Raw genomic sequence first — 15,026 nt, 5'->3', positions numbered from 1 at the left:
CGGGTACAGTGTTGCATGACTGCGCAATTGTCATTCAAAGTCTGACAGTGCTGAAAGCTGAAAATTGGCCTGGGCTTCAGAGGGTGAAAGTGCCCGGTATAAAAGTGGTTAAGCTTTGCTGCAAAATGGCAGATGGAGGGTAGAGTCCTGTCTAGGCTCTGCTGCAGTAACAGATCATTTTAATAACCTTCTACTAGCCGATAGCTGGAAGTAAAAGGTCACGAACATAATAGATTTGCTGTAAATGCTAAAATCATCATGAATACCGTGTCCTAGATGATTTTAGCATTTACAATATAAGTGTTTGATATATTTGTACAAATGTCTTTTAGCCCATTTGGATACACAACCCTGCATTATTACACCCCAACTTCTGTCTACACAAATGCATTATCCTAAGGTTTCTACAAAATAGTCACAGGAATTCTTTACATTTCCAGCTACCAAAAAACAAAAAATAAGGTGTTGCAGTAAATGTTAGACTACACACTGTGCAAAAGGTGCACCTATGTAGGTTTATTGTATTTAAACATTTTATTATTGTAATGCAGACTAGTGGAAAACTCAAAAAAAAAAAATTAAGATATATGCATCTAAAACGGTTTGATCAGTGTTGCTTAGGAATTAGCACCCTTCTTTGCTCTTCTGCCCCCTTTTGTAGTACAATCACATTCGATACTTTAAACTAGGTATGATTTAATGATATATTTGGAAAATGTTAAACAACTTTATGAAAAGAATTTAGGTCAGTGGTACTCGGCTTCAGCTCTCAATGCCTACAAATAGAAGACGGATTTCCCCACTAGTGGTTAGAGGTAAAGTTCCACTCAATGGTAACCTATGTAACAGATTGTGTACGGGGGCTTTTTTTTTTTTGCACCCCAACTGCTTTTCTTCCCCAAGCACTGGGAATGCAAGCTCCGTTGTTCTTATAAGCAAGTCAAAGTAATGTAAAAGGTAAGATATACAAAGACGCAGGAGACCAACTACAAAATTGTCACTAGATGGTACAATACCCCCGCGAAATTACAAAAGATCTTCCCCTCATCCTCTGATTGCTGCTGGAGATGTCAGGGAGATCGGGGAACAATTCTCCTCATCTTCTGGGCCCATTTTGGAGCGGTTTTGGAATACCATCCAGCACACAGCTCAGAAGTTTAAGAAACGCCCAATCCTGGCTGACCCAACCTTCTTCTTACTCCATGCCTCTAACTCTTCAAGTAAGACTTACAAAAAGCCATTGATCCTTCACTTACTCGTCGCTGCCAAGGCATGTATTCCCTTATACTGGAGATCCACACAATCTCCAACCATCAGCCTGTGGCTTAAAAAGGTGTAGGAAATCAATAAAATGGAGGACCTGATCCTCATGGCCCGCCATCAACGTGAAGGGTATACCAAGACATGGTCACCACGGAATTTGTTTATCTTCTCGGATGAGGGGCGGACCCTTTTGGAAAGCGATACACCAAATTAGAATAGCTCCAATATAGATAGACTGGAGGTCGGAGAAGGGCTGAAGCTGCCAGCCGACCATACCAGTTTGTGATCGTGACCCGAGATAAGCACGTTCGCTGCCTCCCTGTGCCCCAATTCTCCTCACTCTCCTATTCCCCCTTCATACTCTTCCTTCCCCCCCTTTATACTCTTCCTTCCCCCCTTCATACTCTTCCTTCCCCCCTTTCTTATTCCTCCTTTCCCCCTCCCCCCTTCATTTTTCCTAGCTCTTTCTTTCTGTTTCTCTACGTTTGGGTATATGGGGTCTATGTGTTGTTCCCATAGACCTATACTGTACTGCTATTTCACAATATTTTAAAACAGGGGCGGGGTCCGCGGAACCATCCATTGTTCTAGGACAGGGATATGCAATTAGCGGACCTCCAGCTGTTGCAAAACTACAAGTTCCATCATGCCTCTGCCTCTGGGTGTCATGCTTGTGGCTGTCAGTCTTGCTATGCCTCATGGGACTTGTAGTTCTGCAACAGCTGGAGGTCCGCTAATTGCATATCCCTGATCTAGGAGGTTCCTCTGGGGAAAGATTTTTACTGCCCCAGCTATGGAGAGGGTTGACTGCAATTACTTGGTCTCTCCAATTTGGAGATGCTAGATGTTAAAGGGTCACTAAAGGAATTTTTTTTTTTTGCTGAAATGACTATTTACAGGGTATAGAGACATAATAGTTAACTGATTCCTTTTAAAAATGATTAAAAATAGATAAAAAACAAATCATATAATGTGCCTGCAGTTTAGTTTCGTTTTTGCTGGTTCTCTGATGTACAGAGAGCCAATAGAGGGCAGTCAGCCAATAGAGAGCAGTGATACTTTGTCTAAAACTCCTCAGCACCAATCCAGTTTCGTTTTACACACAGTAATCACACCTCCTTGATTAGTCCCCACCGTGAGAAATCTCCCAGTACTGTGGTGATCAGGAAACAGACAACCAGAAAGTGTCCAGAACAGAGAGGATTTACAGCAACATCAAAGCAAAAACAAACAATGAGGACATGAAACCAGGACTGCAGTAAGGTAAAGGAAGCTATTTAGCTAAAAAAAAAAAAAAAACATTTAGTGACCCTTTATCAGACCAGGTGCTCTTTTTTGTACTTTGAAACCCTATCTATGTCATGTAGTTTAACTCATTTTACATCACTGTATCATTTCTTATGTTACTAAAGGATGTTGTACTTCGTGTATCTTTGCCCTTTCATATAAAATAAAAGATTTGAAAAAGGTAAAGTATAAAGAAAGCAGACTGCATTAAGTGTCAGGCTCAGAAGCAAGCCTATGTACATGACACCAAAATCTGAACACACTGTCAGATTTTGTTTCTGCCAAATTTATCAACAACTATGTAATAGACGGGCACACCTAAACCATCCATTTAAATGTTATCTGATATTACAGGACCTTACACTTTACCGTTTTTGGTCAATATGGTAGACCTGGCATAAACAAATACCAAACATATTCTAGGGAATGTGAAGTCGGTAAAAGAAAACAACTCTCACATTTGTGCGATTTGTGGTGCGACTTTGGACCCCAAAGTCGCACCCCACGTTTCCCAGTGAGCACCATTCATATCTGTGCAACTTTCGCAGAGACATTAAAGTAGTTCCTGCACTATTTTGATCCAACTTTCATGTGACCTGAGGGCCATAGACTTGTGAACACAATGTAAACCCTTAAAAGTGGCATTAAAAAATTGCACCTGCATGATATACATGCGACTTGTAAAAAGAAAGTTAGCAAAGAAAAAATAGGATTTTTATAACAGCTTACCTGTAAAATCCTTTTCTTGGAGTACATCACGGGACACAGAGCTGCATATTCATTACTATGTGGGTTATAGAGTCTACCTTCAGGTGATGGACACTGGTGTAATCAATTAAACAGGAAGTTCCCTCCCTATATAACCCCTCCCCTACTGGGAGTTCCTCAGTTTTTGTAGCAAAGCAATAAGTGTCCCAATATCCCCAAACAAGAGGGGTGGGAGCTCTGTGTCCCGTGATGTACTCCAAGAAAAGGATTTTACAGGTAAGCTGTTATAAAAATCCTATTTTCTTTATCGTACATCACGGGACACAGAGCTGCATATTCATTACTATGTGGGATGTCCCAAAGCAATGCTTACTGAGGGGAGGGAGACACCAACAACGCAGACCGCCATCAGACGTGAGGACCTATAATGCTGCCTGCAGCATACTGCGCCAAAAAGCTGCATCCTCTTGCCGTCTTATGTTCACCTGATAGGAGTTAGTGAACGTAAGCACAGATGACCAAGTTGCGGCCTTGAAAATCTGCGTCATAAGGGCTTGGAAATGCATTGCGCATAAAGCGCTTACCATCCTGGTAGGGAGCACCCCCACAAAAAAAACAGGGGGAATCCTACTCTAACCACAAGCCTGAATAATAACCTGATGAATCAACCTTAAAAACAGTTGATTTTAGACGCTGCCTGCCCTTTCCTGGGGCCTCCTGGTAGCGCAACAACATCAGTTTTCCGTATCCGAGCAGCCGCTTCAGATAGGCCTAGACCCTTCTTACTCCAACGAGAGAGAGAGTGTAACCATTTTAATAGCTGACCTGAACACTGCCTGCCCATCTAGGGTCTTCTGGCAGCCCAATAAAAACGTCAGCTTTCTATATCTGAAACCTTCAGATAAGTATTTAACTGCTCTCATCTCAATTGAGAGAAAAGCAATAACCTTTCCTTCCGTGAAACAAGGTTTTGAAAAAAGGGAAGGTAAGAATATCTAGATTCAAATGAATACTAGATCCTTCTAGTAAATAAGGTTGGGTGATGATGAAAATCACTCTACTTGTAAGAATAATTGAGTATGGCTCTATACCAAGAAAGTTGCCAATACTGAAACTCTTGGAGGCTACCACAACCAAGAACACCAATTCCCTTGTTAAAGGATGAAGGGAAATATGGTGCATCGGCCCAAGGAGCTGACCCTGTAAGCCGACAAAACTAGAGCCAATCCTCCGAGCACAAGGGCAACCTAACTGGTGGACTTATACAAGGGGTGACGTGCATAACAGCCCGGACCAAAGAGTGTGAAGTAATCGACCTTTGGAAGCAAGGCCGAGATCGGATCCTTGATATAACTTAAGGCTAGCTCCGTCTCCTTTCCAAATGTAGGAAGGCAGGAATTTTACCTTTGACAAACTTCCACGGATGCCACCATCTGGTTTCACACCAGGAACATGTGCCTTCCAGACCGTAGGCTATCTGGTCCTGGAGGCCAGCTCTCTTGTATGAATCAAGGGAATTGCCGCTGATTCTGAAAGCCCCGATCCTCGAGAATGTGGTCTATAATAGCCAGACCATTAATTCACCTGTTGCAAGGCAGAATGTAATACCCCCTGCAAAGTAGGCCTGGACAAGATGTAAGGGACTGTGGGTCCTCTACTACCACCCTTACTGTTCCTGCACCGAGAGGTCGTCAGGGTTATGCCGGAGTAATCAGGCCAGCTTCCGTTCTCCTCTAAATGTTGCATAGAAGCCACAAAAGTCGCGGCACTGGGGGGAGAGACACAACCAGTGACAACTGGTCCCCCCCCTCGGATTAAAAACACATCTGCCCCGCATGCGGGTGGATCCTTTATCCTTGACCCCAAGCTGTTCAATCTCTTGTTGAGCCTGGACGCCAATACATCTTATGTACAGGGTACTATTTCTGTGACATTTGGTCAGGAAAACAGTCGGGGTGTAGAGGTCATTCTCCCGGAGACACTTGTTGACGGCTCCAGCGAATCGCCTGCCAATTCTGCATTTCATGAAATGACGAATGCCAATAGGCAAGGCACAAGCTCCTCCTTGGTAAATTAAGTAAATCACTAGTATGGCATAGTCTGATTGTACTCTGACAGAACCAACCTGCCACCTGAACGTTCAGGCCCCTTAAGCCAGATGCTCCATCGGTAGCTCTAGCTGACAGATAAGGCTCCCTTGGAGCTTGACTACTTCCCCTGGGCCATGGTCTCTTCCTGACCTGGCAAACCCTTTTAGTCAAGAATCACCAAGAGGAATTCCAGCATATCTCTGGGACCGGGTTCTTTGGATAATGCTAGGTCAAGATCCACTCTTTCTAGGCGGACAAAATACTGTTTATAACAGCCCTGAATAAAAGTTAGTATAGGGAACTGTCTTGAATGAAGCCAGCATCTTCCCTAGTGCCTTAATCAAAAGGCCAAAAGTAAGGAACTGTTCCTTGCCGTGACCACATAGACCAGTTTTCTTATAGCGATGGTCTTGTCTGAGGCCAAAAAAAAAAAAAACTCTCCTTTTTGGACTGTGCCAAACATACCCAGCTTCTTGTCAAATGAAAGAATGTATCTTTAGAGTTCCAGATACTTGACCATGCTGGACACCCTTAGGTCCAGCCATGCTACTGACTGACCCATCAGCAGGAGTTTGCTTCGGTATGCCATTACTGCTATACCCTGGGCTTACAGACCTGCTAGAGGCGGGCCCTAGCACCCTGACAACCCAGGCACGGAGGCTAACCCAAAAGGGCAAGACCACCAACTGGAGATAGTGCTGTTCCCCTGCGAAACGCAGACAACCTCTGCAGACCCAAGTAAATAAACACATATGCAACTGGCTCCCCATGTGTGTATGTGGCAAGTGTTAAAGCCATATGCCTCAATGGAAGTGTGTGTACATGGCAGCGTGTGTTCCTGGAAGCATGAATTCATATAAATATGTTTTAAGAAAAACATGCATATAGCATGTGTGCTCTGGAACAAGCATCTTGCAAGCAAGCATGCGATATAAACGTGTTATGCAACAATGTGCAACATGAACCCATGCAGACACGTATTTCTATGCAAACACAAGGAATCCTGTATTGCTTAATTAGGCCGCCATGTACAACTTTAAAGTAATCATGCATCCTTATGCGATTCAGCATCTTCCATGCGATCAACATCTTATGCATTTTAAGCACTACTGTGCGGACAAGAACCCTTGTGTGACCAAGCACCCCTGTGCGATCCAGCATCCTTATGCACTCAAGCATCTTAATGCAACTTTAGGCATTTCTGTGAAACAAGCCTCTCTATGTGATCAAGTATCCTTGGGTAATCCAGGACGCTGTTGATCCGACAACCATGTGTGATCCAGCTTATTTTTGCATTCAAGCATCTTTAAGCGATCTTTAGGCATTCTTGTAGAAACAAGCCTCTCTGTGCGACCAAAATATCCTTGAGTAATCAAGGACTTGGGTGATCGGGTAATCATGTGTGATTCAGCATTTTTATGCCTTCAAGCCTCTTTATGCGATTCTAGGCATTTCTGTGGAAACAAGCCTCTTTGTGTGACCAAATATCCTTGGGGAATCAAGGACTTGGGTGATCAGGTAATCATGTGTGATTCCAGCATTTTTATGCCTTCGAGCCTCTTTATGCGATTCTAGGCATTTCTGTGGAAACAAGCCTCTTTGTGTGACCAAATATCCTTGGGGAATCAAGGACTTGGGTGATCAGGTAATCATGTGTGATTCCAGCATTTTTATGCATACAAGCATCTTTATGCAAACTTAGGCACTTCTGTGGAAACAAGCCTCTCTGTGTGACCAAATATCCTTGGGTAATCCAGGACGCGGATGATCAGGTAACCATGTGTGATGCAGCATCTTTTTTGCATCCAAGCAACTTTATGCGATTTTAGGCATTTCTGTGGAAACAAACCACTTCTGTGTGACCAAACATCCTTGGGTAATCAAGGATTTGGGTGATCAGGTAACCATGTGTGTGTGATCCAGCATTTTTATACATACAAACGTCTTTATGCGATTTTAGGCCTTTCTGTGGAAACAAGTCTCTCTGTGTGACCCAATATCCTTGGGTAATCCAGGACTTGAGTGATCAGGTAACTAGCATCTTTATGCACTCAAGCATTTCTATGCAACTCTAACAAACATGCAACACCATACAGACAGAAACATGTATCCTTATGCGATCCACAATAAAACATGCTGTGTTACTTGTTTTTATCCCACATGCATTCCAAACTCATGTATCTTATGCAACATGCGGACTGGTAAAAAGGAAGTTATCCTCTGTAGATGTGCGTTTCCTCAATTAAGAGACGTTAGCAATGTGTACCAGCAACTGTGCATCCCTCAGATGTGCATTTGGTTAGCCTGAAGCCGACAACAGGCTGAGGACCATATGGAGGTCTTACTAGCCACCTATAGGAAAACCTCTCTTTACACTCTAAGGAGAAGATAGAGGCTTTGGCCGAGTAGGCAGAGGGAAATTATATGCAGCATGAATCTCTGAAAAGACTGCAGGTGCAATCAGAACCTGTAGGGCTATTGATAGCTTCTCCTCGTTAGGCTGCAGCTCCTGTCTCCTGTCCTCTGACAGTGAACCTTCATCCCCAGCTCTTCTAATCCCTTTGTTTAAGGATTAAAGCAGGAAAAGGGACACACCCTGCTTTTTTTTTTTTTGCTTCTTGTGAGGATGCTGCGAACATAGCAGTTAACCTCTTGTAGAACAACAAATGTGATGCAAAAAACAAAACACATGCAGAGTGGCTGCAATGTTGGGGGAGGCTGCATTGATTGCCTGACAGGTCTGATGGCTCAATCTGTGAGCTGTCTCTACAGGGGAGAATAAGGGGCCACCAGGTTCAGGTGGCGATTCCTTTTTATATTCCTACCCCTGACCTTATTCAATGGGGAGACCAAAGTCCTAAGCTAAAAGCAGAGGAGCTTAACCCAGGTGCATCAACAGCTGAACATAGTCTGGCAGCAACAATGCCTGCTAATCTGCACAGCTAGATGCGGAGTAGGCGTCTTAGATGAATCTGTATCCAACTCACACAAGGTGCTTGCGTTTGTGTCCCCCTAGCTTTACAGAGCTCTGACGTCTGGGCCTTTTTGAAGAGCCCTCTCTGCGACTGCACTGAGCCGGTGAGCACGTGCGACATGGTAGAGCCTGAAGCTGAGGAAGTGGGACGCACAATAGACCAGCTAACACTTAAGCTTCCGTCTTTGGAAAGCATGGTAAGCAAAAACATCAGGCATGTCTTTTACTGCCCATAGTAGTGGAAAAACAGATAAGACTTGCAGCTACTCATGGAAGACAATGCTTTGCATAGGATTAAGGGCATTTTTTTTTTTTTTTTTTTTATGTACCAGCCCCTTCAAGGGGAGATATATGGGTACTACAGCCATCCTGTCTGAACAGACATAGTGGCCCAGGCTACATGCCGGCTAGGGGAGGTATATGGGTGCCCTGAGCCATCCCGTCTCAAAAGACATTGTGGTTTACATTGCCCATGCATAAAAACATAATATAGGCGAGACCCATAGTCCCCTACAGAAGACCTACTGTCGAACCAAGTCCCGTAGGTCCCTCTCTTACCTTTCCACGCTGCAGGGTATTGCCAAGCAAGAGGCCCAATCTTCCCCCTTCACCGTGGGTATAGTCCTAGACCTTCAGGGACCGGGGTCCATGGCAGGAACACCACACCCCTGGACCTATATAGCACCCTGGCAGCAGAAAAAACATTTGGTCCTTAGAAGGCACAAAGTTCTGGAACCCAGGATCCAGCCCTCCGCAGAGAGGCATTATAGGCTAAACCTCGTTCTTCGTACCGAGGCCCGGGTACCGTCCACTTTGGCTATGAAGCACCTTGGACGGATCCGGATTTATGGAGGCTTTTTACATCCAGCATGGATCCCTCCAGTGGAGCTCCTAAGAGCACATGTTAACTCGTGACCAACACCTTAGACACTGATGAAAAAACTGAGGAACTCCCAGTAGGGGAGGGGTTATATAGGGAGGGAACTTCCTGTTTAATTGATTACACCAGTGTCCATCACCTGAAGGTAGACTCTATAACCCACATAGTAATGAATATGCAGCTCTGTGTCCCGTGATGTACGATAAAGAAATAAAGTTTTGTTTGGTTTCTTTATTTTCGAATGGATTCCAAATTAAAAATGTATAGACCGATTTTAATTCAGGGTGGAGATTAGCTGGTTGTTAAGGAGCGGGCCGGAATGGTGGGATTTTAAGGAAAACCTCATACCAAAATGTAAAAAATTAAAATATTTAAAAAAAAATACCCTAAGTCCATACCAGGCCCTTATCCAAACATGCAGTCCGGCAGGACAGGATGCTCTCAGTTTGTAATGTCACAAGGGGGTGGTGCCACCCAGTAACATCACCGGATGCCCTGCCCCTCGGTAATTCTAAGAGCTGCCAGACGGCAGAGCTGGCAAGCGGCGGGAGCCTTCATAGGAACCAGAAGTTTTTTCCCCCCATTTTCAGGCCGGCAGGCGGCATGATTGATGATGGATCTACACTGGGGGAACATTTCCTTAAGTTTTTTAACATTCCTTTAACCACTTAACCCCCGGGACCATATTGCTGGTCAAAGACCAGAGCACTTTTTGCGATTCGGCACTGCGTCGCTTTAACTGACAATTGCGCGGTCGTGCGACGTGGCTCCCAAACAAAATTGGCGTCCTTTTTTCCCCATAAATAGAGCTTTATTTTGGTGGTATTTGATCACCTCTGCGGGTTTTAGTTTTTGCGCTATAAACAAAAATAAATAGAGCGACAATTTAAAAAAATAATAATTTTTTTAACTTTTTGCTATAATAAATATCCCCCAAATATAAATATTTATATATATATATATATATATATATATATATATATATATATATATATATATATATATATATATATATATATATATATAAAAAATTCTCAGTTTAGGCCGATACGTATTCTTCTACATATTTTTTGAGAGAGAAAAAAAACAAAAAATAAATGCAATAAGCGTTTATTGATTAGTTTGTGCAAAAGTTATAGTGTTTACAAAATAGGGGGTATTTTTATAAATATTTTTTTTTTTACTAGTAATGGCGGCGATCAGCGATTTTTTTTTCTCTGTACTACGACATTATGGCGGACACTTTTGACACATTTTTGGGACCATTTGCATTTTTATAGCGATCAGTGCTATAAAAATGCATTGGATTACTATAAAAATGCCACTGGCAGTGAAGGGGTTAACACTAGGGGGCGGGGAAGGGGTTAAGTATGTTCCCTGGGTGTGTTCTAACTGTAGGGGGGGGGGACTGACATGGGGAAATTACTGATCTTCTGTTCATACATTGTATGAACAGAAGATCAGCATTTCTCTCCCTGACAGGACCGGGAGCTGTGCGTTTACACACACACACACACACACACACACACACACACACAGCTCCCGGTCCTCGCTCTGTAACGAGCGATTGTGTGTGCCCGGCGGCGATCGCGCCCGCTTCGAGAACCGACGTAGAGCTACGGGCTCTCGCGATGGGGAGCCGACCTGCCGCCGTAGAACTGCGGCGGCTGGTCGGCAAGCAGTTAATAAAAAAATCTGTTATGGTTCAGCGCTGATCAGTGTGTTATGACGGTAGGAGAGTCTCACTGTCAGAATACAATGACACAGCGGGAGGATTTCCCCATTCACCTCAAATGTGTGGATAGGGAAATTGGTTATTTTTTTCATTTAGCCGTATGGCTGAATAAAAAAAAAAAAAAAAAAAAAAAAAAGGAGCCATTCATTGCCAGTTTAACCACTTGCTGCCCACCATATAGCAATAGGACGTTGGCAAAGTGGTTTTGTTATCCTGACCAGACGTCATATGACGTGATCAGGATAACAAGCCGCCACGCGCCCCCGCGGGGGAGTGCAGATCGGTGGTGCGGCGCGTCAGTCTGGCACACCGCAACTCTGATCTAGGTAAAGAGTCTCTGAAGGAGACTCTTTACCACATGATCAGCTGTGTCCAATCACAGCTGATCACGTGTATCGGCTTTTCCGCACTCGCGTCTGACAGACATGAGTAGAGGAGGGCCGATCGGCTGCTCTCCTGATGGGGGGGTCTTTGCTGATTGATCAGCATAGCCCCCCCCCCCCCCCCCACGATGCCCACCCAGGAATGGCTACCACTGATAACCACTAGGTATGCCAATCTGTGCCCACAAATGGTGAAAATCAGTGCCCAATCACTAATGCCAACCAGTGCCATCTATCAGTGCAGCCTCATCAGTGCAGCCTCATCAGTGCCCGTCAGTGAAGGAGAAAACGTATTTACAACATTTTATAACAGAAACAAAGAAAAACATATTTTCTCTTATCGTCCATGGACGGACACAGCTCCTTAAATCTTGACAAGTGGGTTATGTTCCCTGTTTACAGGAGAGGACTAGGCAGAAACATGTTAAATACATGTTACATTAACAGAGTTGAACAGCCCCACCCAGGGGGCAGTTCCTCCAGACATAACCCTCCTCACTGCAGCTTGCAGCCTCAGTTTTGTTCTGCCTAGCAAAGAGGACGTATGGCTCCCTTTGGGCCCAGCGCCCTGAGGAGACATTTTATTTTATTTTACTTTTTCTTGAAGCTGCTGGGTAATTTTACCTTTCCTGCAGGACGAGAGTTTTGGGGTTTTCTATGGGCCTCAGGCCCTAAATACCTTTGTGAACGTCGGGTAGTTCCGCATGGAATCCATTTGTTCGGTGGTAGCTGCGCTCCATCTGGGGGATGTCCTGACGTCCTCGGACATCGGGGACGCATACATGCATGTCCCGTTTTGCGCATGTCACAGTGTTTTTTTCTGTGCTTCGTGATGAGAGGGTCTCTGTCAGCCTGTGGCCCTTCCTTTTGATCTGGCATCAGCACCATGGGTTTTCAGCTAGGAGCTCGCACTTATCCTAACTTTGTTGGGACAGCGAGGCTTCGCCTCATTGGCTACTTGGACGACTTTCTTCTGAGAGCAGCTTCTGTCTCCGACCTAGTGGATGGGTTATTCCCATTCAGACCCTCCGAAGATTCGGGTGGGTGTTAAACGTTTAGGCCAGAAGGTGTAGCTCAGTGGCAGCAAGCCTGCCCTCCATGTGTGCGACCCAGGGTTCAAATCCTGGGCATGCTAGGTTCCGACTCAGCGTTGGAGTATCTAGTGTTGATCCAGACTCCTCGGTGGCAAAGGTCCTTTTCCCCTGGAGAAATTGCAGACTCTTCAGTCCGCGGTGAAGGTATTGGCATCACGCAATCGGTCTCCTCTCCGGGCGCCTGCTGGTTCGGGCCTCCTTCAAGGCGGTACTGTATGCCCAGTTCCACACCCTGGTTTTCCAGGGGAAATACTGTCCAGGTGGTAAAAATCTCTCGTCTCTGAAATCATTAGATTCCTGTGCGCCACCTAGTCAGAGTCTCTCTGAGTTGGTGACGGAGATCCCCGACTCTTCGGTCCGGGAAGTTGTTTCTTCCTTCCAGTGGTCGGTGTTTACGACGGATGCCAGCTCACGGGTTGTGAACCTGGGGGGGGTTCACAAAACTGGGGGGGTCCAGTCGGCCCCGAGTCGCTGGACTTGCGTGGACCTACGGCCACACCTCCCTGAATGTGTCTGGTCTTGGTAGCTACCCAGGGTCGGGCCTGGCTAGTGCCTGGTGGGAGACCGCCTGGGAATACCAGGTGCTGTCTACTGTTCATTGTCCTACTATTTTAGGCGATCAGGCTATGCTTCTCCTTGTGGTAGACCAATCTGGATTCAGCCGGACAACGCCACGGCCGTGGCTTCGGTCTACCATCAGGTATGCCGGCAGGCGGACTACTGGAGTCGCCAGATGCTGGACCTGGTCTTTGTGCTTGGGGTGTTTCGGCTCCCTTGCAGGAGGTGAGCCTTACAGGGCATGGATCTCCTGGCCGCTCGTCTCCGCCGCAAGGGTGTCAAAGTTAGTGGCCAGGTCTAGTGATCTGGTACAGACGCGTCAGTCGCGCTGGTGGCCCTGTGGGGTCTGTATCGGTGATTTTTTGCGGTTCCTCCATGGTAGTTGCTTCCTCGGCCGCTCCACAGAGTGGAGGCTGAGGAGATCCCGATGATTCTAATCGCTCCAGATTGACCTCGGCGTCCTTGGTACGCTGATATCGGGCGCCTGGTAGCGGAGGTACACTGGCGGTTGCCAGGGCAGGAGCTTCCTCTGTCTCAAGGTCCCATACTTCCTCCTGTTGTACAGTCACTGACTTGCTCAACATGGTTATTGGAAGCCAGACTTTAGGTGACTGGGATCTGTCTGACTTGGTCATCTCAACAGGGCACCATAGTCTTCTTCCGGAGGATCTACCGTCGCACCTCTCTTGGTGCGAAGGGATGGAGTGACGTCCACGGACGTATTCGGTGTTCAGGGTCCTGCTATTTTCAAAGCTTGGAGTGGATCTAAAAATTGCTTAAAGCACCGTTTGGGGGCAGATTTCAGCCTTGGCTGTGTTCTTTCAGTGGCCTTTTTGCGGCCCGTTCCCTGGTGGGTCCCCTTTTTTTGTGTGCAGGGGGTTTGTCATATACTTTCCCCTCTTGGTCCATCTCTTCCCCCATGAGTTTTGACTCTGGTGCTCTCGGTTCTTCAGGAACCTTCCTTTTGGAAACAGAGAGATTTTCGCTTAACACTATTTTAGAAGGTGGCCCCTTTAGTGGCCTTTACCTCTGTTAGAGGGGTTTCTGAGTTGGCGGTCTTGTCTTGCAAGCCGCCATGCTTGATCCTCCATAAGGATTAGGTGATGGTGCGCCCACGACCTTCCCTTCTTCCGAAGGAGGTTTCGGCCTTTCATACTTTAGGCGTGGTACGCGCTTTGCGGGTATACCAGCCTACTACGGCTCCGTTTCAGAGCTTCTGACTCTCTTTTGTGTCGGTGTCTGGTCCACAAAAGGGCCTGGCGGTCTCGTCAAACACCATTTCTCGGTGGATCAGGCAGGCCGTCATACAGGCCTATGCTCCTAAGGGGCGGGCCCCCCCTTTCCGGTCACGGCACTTTCGACCAGGGCAATTGGTGCTTCCTGGGTTTTTTTTCCCCCCCGACATCATGCGTTGGTCTCACAGGTGTGCGAGGCGGCGATTTGCTCGTCCGTTCACGCTTTTTCCAGAATATACATGGTTGCTGTGAGTGCATCTTATGATGTTTTTTTCAGCCGCTAGTTTTTGTCGGCGGCTGTTTAAAGTTGCACCTCCTCCGTTGAGGAGCTCTGGTTGTTTTGGGGTGAAGTTAAAATTGGTTTTACTGATATATTTCCCACCCCTCGTTTTTTGACACTGCTTGGGGACGTCCCACTTGTCAAGATTTAAAGGAGCTGTGTCCGTCCATGGACGATAAGAGAAAATAGGATTTTTTGTACTCACCGTAAAATCCTTTTCTCTGAAGTCCATTGACGGACACAGCCCCCACCCCTCCTTTTTAGGTTTGTACTGCTTGTTACGAACGGAGGCTGCAAGCTGCAGTGAGGAGGGTTATGTCTGGAGGGACCGCCCCCTGGGCGGAGCTGTTCAACTCTGTTAATGTAACATGTATTTAACTATTTAACATGTTTCTGCCTAGTCCTCTCCTGTAAACAGGGAACATACTCCACTTGTCAAGATTTAAGGAGCTGTGTCCGTCCATGGACTTCAGAGAAAAGGATTTTACGGTGAGTACAAAAAATCCTATTTTTTTTTTCAAAATGATTCAAATACCACC

General features: G+C 45.8%; 1 protein-coding gene across 3 annotated transcripts in view; it reads right to left on the bottom strand.

Annotated features, from left to right (window-relative positions):
* CEP57L1 (centrosomal protein 57 like 1) overlaps nucleotides 1-15,026 on the bottom strand; it is a 71,973-nt gene that overhangs the window by 15,543 nt on the left and 41,404 nt on the right. The gene's annotated exons all lie outside the window — the stretch shown is intronic.

The sequence above is a fragment of the Rana temporaria genome, chromosome 4, assembly GCF_905171775.1.
Source record: "Rana temporaria chromosome 4, aRanTem1.1, whole genome shotgun sequence".
Classification (NCBI taxonomy): domain Eukaryota; kingdom Metazoa; phylum Chordata; class Amphibia; order Anura; family Ranidae; genus Rana; species Rana temporaria.
This window is presented reverse-complemented; position numbering and strand designations above follow the sequence as displayed.